We start from the raw sequence: 6,000 nt of genomic DNA, 5'->3' as shown, positions 1-6,000 counted from the left end.
AGTGACGGTCAGCAATGAATTGAATTGCCTGTACAGCAATATGCACAGGATCTGAAACAAAACCAGGAGAACTGGAGGCAATAATTTACAGAGATGAACCAAATGTAAGGAGGATAACTGATATCCGGCAACAAGAACAGGATAGTTAAATATCACGGGATATATTTTATTTAGAAAGGGAAAAGGAGGTGGGGCAGCCAAGCTACTTAGAGCCCAAAATGGCAGCAGATACACAAAGGTATGAATAATATTAAGATGGAAACAGAATCCATAAAGATTGAGATAAAAAATAAGAAAGCACTGATCACAATAATAGGGATATTCTACAGACCACCAAATAGTGGAAGAATAATGTCATCAAATTTTTGAAATGAGTGAAATACATTGAATAATAATCATAGGAGATTTCAACTCTTCCCAAACAAACTGACAAGATGAGGTAGAGAAGGGGAAAAGAGTGTTAGATATAATTCAAGCACACGGACTGAATGAAGGTTATAAAACAGAGATCCTTTATTCCACTGACATCAATTCTACTGACATCAATTCTTCATAAGCATTAATGGAAAAGCTTAACTCAGAGAAATGAACTATTTACAATGGATCCCCGCAGCCAACACTCTGGATCCACCAGGATACCACTGAGAGCTTAACTCCTGATCTGTAATCAGCCAGGTAGCAGAGTTCAGTTAGCAGAGCTCCTCTTACTAATTCCCTGTGACTAAATGGGCCAGTTTGCCTGGTCATCCAGACTCAAAGAGAAACTTCCTCCCCTCGTGGCTTCTTGGACTCAGGTGTGATGTCCCGTTGCACAGTCTAGGTCTCCAGCAGCTGCAATTCCCAATTTTCCCTCCCGGTTCTTGAGCCACTATCAAAGGCTTTGGGCTGCCCTAGTTGTAGCCTTGCCTCTTACCACTCTGGAACACACAAGTGCTGGGCCTCTGCTTCTGCTCCTTGCTGCTGCTCTCTCTCTCTCTCTCTCTTTCTCCTCGTGGCTTCTAGCTCCACACCTTCTTCACCCCACACTCTGGGATTCAGGCTCCACCCACAGCCTCGAGAGAACATTGCTTCTTGCCCCAAGGTAGCCCACAGGGCCACCAGAGACAGGTGTCTGGCGTCCTCCCAGGACAACACTATCTGCTGGTGGTGTCCCAGTGCATCACAGGGAATGTTCCTATAGTAATTATGGTTTTATTTAGTATGTAATGTACCTTTAAGAATAATAATTGTTAGTAAAGATCACATGACCTGTAGTAACCAATAGGAAAATAGCATAAGCTACCTCAGAAGTCAGCGTAGAAATAGAGTTGGAGTTGAAAGCACAAGTGTAGTTGCTGCTAAGTATATTGTAAATAAACCTAATGTTTCCACCCAAGAAGAGACTGCAGATCACCACTATCACTAATAGCACAATTCAGCCATCAAACAACAAAGTGGTGACAAGGTTAAAACAGGATTGAATAGAAGAAATCAAGTTAAAAAGAAATCGGCACTGTACCTCACCCAGTGATTGTAAGTAGCAAGCTCTGTTAGAATTGAAGATGTTATCCCCTCTCAAAATGTCACAATTTGGGAGAATTGACCCTTTTGATCCAGCCACAGACGATTGGTCTCAATACATAGAACCCCTCATGTTCTTTTTTCAAGTGAATGAGATTATGGGGGAAGAGAAGAGGTGAGCGATCCTCTTGCGTACTTGTGGAAGCAAAACTTGCAGTTTGATTGAAAGTTTGATGGCATCCAGTGCCCCAGATTCGAAGAATTTTGATGAATTGGTAGACTTCATGAAAGGTCATTTTCAACCAAAGTCCTCAGTCATGATGCACAGGTTCAGGTTTAATTTGCGAAATAGAGCCCTGGGTAAGACAACTGCATGCTACGTGGCAAATTTGAAGCAGCTAATGGAACATTGTGAGTTCAGTATGACTCTGAATGACATGCTCAGGCATCGTTTATTGTGTAGTGTGAAAAAAGACATTATTCAGAAAAGATTATTGACCGAAGTGAATCTGGATTTCAAGAAGTCACTAGAGATAGCGCTGGCCATGGAAAGCATTGTAAGAGATTCACAAGCAATACAGGGTGCGCAAAATGGCACCATCCTCCACATTGGATGGGAAACCTCTGCTGAAAGTGACGCCAAAAAGTGAGACTCTGCCGAGAAGCAGGAAACAGCCCCCCCGCTGGCTGAAAAATAAAGAAAAATAACTTAGCAGCGAAATCGAAAAATAATTTTAATAGAGGTGGGATTAGTCTTTTAGCGATTGGCAGTTTTTAAAAAGTCAAATGCTACCATTGTCACAGAAATGGACATATGATGAGGCAGTGCAAGGAAAGATTCAAACAGGCTTGTGGACAAAAGAAGAAGCCCAATGAAATCTACAATGTAGAAGAGCCTGAAACAACAAATTCAGACATTCACTCATTGTTTAATCTGAAAGTTGGAAAGACAGACAGAACCAATATTTGTCACAGTGAAAGTAAATGGCAAACCTGTTAGAACGGAAGTGGACATGGGAGGTTCCACGACAGTAATTGGGGAACATACCTTCAGATATCTGAATAATGGTGAACATCAATTAAGTTTGGAACTAATAGCGCCCAAGTTAAAAACTTACACAGGTGAAGACATTCAAGTAAAAGGCATAAGCAGAGTAACTTATAGAAGCCAATCAGCAAAGCTACCAGTGTTAGTATTGAGAGGCAGAGGGCCAAGCCTTCTAGGGTGAAATTGGCTAAAGGAAATCAACAACGATTGGCCACTGAGATTCCAGAAGGAAGCTGGAAACATTCCTGTTTTGAAAAAGGAGTGTGTAAGGACTCAACAAGCTGAAGAAATGCAGGCTGTCTTAAACCAAACTCTGGAAGAACGGCAGAAGAAACTCAAAGAGACCCTGCTTGATGACAGAGCTCGAGACGAGGTGAGCAACCTTCACAGGGGAAAAGAAAACCTGTTGAAAGACCTTCACACACAACAAGATTCCCTCCGGTCAAAGTTTGTACCTCTGGAAAAGTATGAAGAGAAACAGAAAGAATTCAGCCCCTCTCCGAACAAACTGAAGAATGAGTTGGCAGAGAAGACACAACGATGCTCGATTTTCCAGGAGGCAGCAAACAAATACAAAAAAGAGATGGAACGGCTGAAGAATCAGCTAAATGAAGCCAAAGAGGCTTCAGGAACAAAAGTCACAGAATTTTCCAAAGAAATAGACAGATCATGAAATTTTGGGACACTCAGCCACTGAACTCAGACAAGTTCAGCTTGCATCTGAGAGAAGTCTGGCCAATAGTGAAGTAAAAAAGGCCGAGTTTAAAGTTTATGCTAGAAAGAAGAAGGTACATAGAAATAAGATACAGAAATACTGATGGGACCTTAATTCTGGCAGCATACCTTCATACATAGGCCTGACAATCAACTCGCAAACGCTGATGTCCTCAGTCACTTGTCTTTACAAGAAAATGATGAGCATGTACCAGTTCCACAGGAACTTGTCGAACTGTTAAATTTCTTAGATTCCTTGCCAGTATGTGCTCAACGGGTCAGAGACAGGACAAGTCGGGACCCAGCCCTACCTCAACTATGAGAACAAGTGCTACATGGTTGGTCACAAACCATACTTCAACAGAAGACATGAAATAATAGGATTACAACATATTGTGGGGTAAATGAGTGATAGTCCCTCCAAAGGGAAGGGAGCCACTTTTAATTGAACTACATAATGCCCATCCAGGTATGGATGTGGTTACACATTGACTATGTTGGACCTTCCCTGGGAACAATGTTTCTGCTCATTGTCAATGCCCATTCAAAATGGTCGGACGTATTTGAGGTGAAGTCACTAACATCAGGCGCTACAATTGAGGAACTATGTCAGAGTTTTGCCATTCACAGACTACCAGAAGTAGCTGTTTCTGATAACGGCGCGGCATTTACGAGTGCTGAGTTTGAATAGCTTATCAGCCTCAACAGTATCACTTATGTAAAATCTGCACCATATCACCCTTCCTCAAACGGACTGGCCAAAAGGGCGGTTTAAACATTCAAGTCAATTGTAAGAAAGCTAACTGGTGATTCCTTGGCAACCAAGCTAGCACGCTTTCTTTTCCATTACAGGACCACCCCTCACACAACAACAGGAGTCACACCGACGGAATTATTGATGAAACGCTGTCTCAGGATGAGATTGAGCTTAATAATGATGAATTTAGAGGGGAAGGTGGAAAGGAGTCAGGGAATCCAGAAAACTAGACACGACTGGCATAGTCACAAGAGGAAATTTACATGGGAGAGCCGATATACGTGAAAAACTTCGGGGAAGGACCAAAGTGGTTACCGGGTGAATTAAGTGCAGTGACTGGACCTCTATCTTACCACGTGGGGGTGGGAGGCCAGATCATCCATAAACATGTGGATCATTTAAGGAAGAGAGAGACAAATCATCAAGAAATGGCGCCACCAATGACCATGGCTGGGTGTGCGCTTCCTCTTGAGGATATTCAGGATTAACATGTCTGTTGTTCCTGTAAGAACCGAGGATACAGAACCGCGAGTTCCCAACGAAACATCTGACGTTCAAGCAACTCCAGAAAAGGAGGCTCCTGACAAAGAATCTGAAGTTGTGGCATTGTGGCATTCCACACGTACCTGGAAACCACCTGAAAGACTAAACTTGTAAATTCCTTACCCAGTGTAAATATTATGTCGTCTTGAAAAATATGTAATTATAAATATAATATGTATAGCTGAATTAAAGGGAGAGCACTGTAGTAATTATGGTTTTATTTAGTGTGCAATGTACCTTTAAGATTAATACTTGTTAGGAAAATCACATGATCTGTAGTAACCAATAGGAGAGTAGCACAGCTTACCTCAGCAGTCAGTGTAGAGTTAGAATTGGAGTTGAAAGCATACTTGTAGTTGCTGCTAACTATATTGTAAATAAACTTAATGTTTCCACCCAAGAAGTCTCTGTTGATCAACTGTATGACTAAAAGTACAACTTAGCCTCCCTACAACAGTCCCACAGAGGGTGGAGCCAGGAATCTGGCCCCATGCCAAAGTCGGAAGCCGGGATGTCGAGATCCCTCTCACCTCCCTCGCTTCACCCTGTTTGAGAGTTGTCATCCCAGTAACCACACATACCTCATAGTAAATGTTCACTAAGAAATCGTGTGATCAGCAGATTTGACTGAGCTGTGATAGCTAACACATTCAAATACATATTGGTGGCAGCACTTCCTTTATGCATTGTTGATATGGAGAAATGGTGAGGATTAGGATGATATCCAGCAATTTTCAGTCCCTCACCTGTACTGTACTTTCAATAGGATTCAGGCTTTGTGATGAGTCAAGCACATAAGGGTCTAGGTCGTTCATCTCACCAGGAGCAGTATAATAGGTAGTGCTTGTTACTTCAGTTTAGCCTCCCTGCCTGATGTCTCTGCATCTTTTGCCAGTGCTGATGCCAGCCTCCTCACACTGGGTACACCTCTTGGATTCATGACACATAGGTCATTCCAGGATTCCCCATCATTGTCCAACTCTCCATCACTTGAGCCACTGTCCATTGACACTTTAGGTTCACTATACTATTAAGTGGGCTGCTTACCTCAAAATCAACAAGACATTTGGCCTTGAACAATGCCCCTCTGTCAACTGTTTTCTGAGTTTGCCCTCCAGCTATAGGCTCAACAACATACGCATGTCCACAAGTTCCAAGACAGTCGATAACATTGTGGGTTCAGGATCCCTGCAATCCTGTACCTTATATTCCTCTTCCAGCAGAATACTCTGGTGCCGATTGGAAGGCCTATCTTGCCAGCCTTGTGACTGTATAGCAGTTTTCTTCACAGTGCCTCTTTCTCTGTCCTCTTGGATGCCGTCTCAAATGCCTGGTTTCATCTCGCATTGACTGAGTCTCTTCCAAAGAAGAGACAGTGTGGACAATAGACTGTGGGGGAATGTGGGGCACTGCTATAAGCATAGACCAGCCCTGGAAG

The sequence above is a fragment of the Carcharodon carcharias genome, chromosome 23 (genome assembly GCF_017639515.1).
Source record: "Carcharodon carcharias isolate sCarCar2 chromosome 23, sCarCar2.pri, whole genome shotgun sequence".
In the NCBI taxonomy this organism is placed as follows: domain Eukaryota; kingdom Metazoa; phylum Chordata; class Chondrichthyes; order Lamniformes; family Lamnidae; genus Carcharodon; species Carcharodon carcharias.
Note: the sequence above shows the minus strand (reverse complement) of the source record.